Below are 516 nucleotides of genomic sequence, written 5' to 3'. Positions count from 1 at the left end.
ATACAATATTTCTAAAAAATATAATGCTTTAAGCAATAGTTTAAAAAACATACCCGTCGGGAAATTTAAGAAGGCACTTCATAACATTGTTTTTGCTAGGCAAACGTTTGATTTGAGTTAAATTTTATAACCCATTTGACTGTAAGTTATTTATTTTTATTTATTTTTTTTTTCATACATTTTGTTTTTCACAAAGTTATTTATGTACTTATTTTTTTTCCCCATTACAAAGTAATTCTTTATTTTTCTGTACAATTCCCAATTAGATTTTGATTTCGTTTCATTATAGTAGGGTTAAGTGTAAGAGCAGAGTTGGGCCGCCGTGAGTAGCCCAACATCTGAACTTCGCCCTGTTAAATTGTGTGTGTGGCATGATTTAATAAAAGACTTTATTATTATTATTATTTCGGCCATCTCCCACAATTTAAAGATGGCTTCAATTATCAATACAGAACAGATGCATTGAGCGAGTATCTAAAATTTAAAATTAATAATTGTTTTGTACGACTGTGTAAA

This window comes from Photinus pyralis, unplaced genomic scaffold, assembly GCF_008802855.1.
Source record: "Photinus pyralis isolate 1611_PpyrPB1 unplaced genomic scaffold, Ppyr1.3 Ppyr1.4_LG7, whole genome shotgun sequence".
Classification (NCBI taxonomy): Eukaryota; Metazoa; Arthropoda; class Insecta; order Coleoptera; family Lampyridae; genus Photinus; species Photinus pyralis.
Note: the sequence above shows the minus strand (reverse complement) of the source record.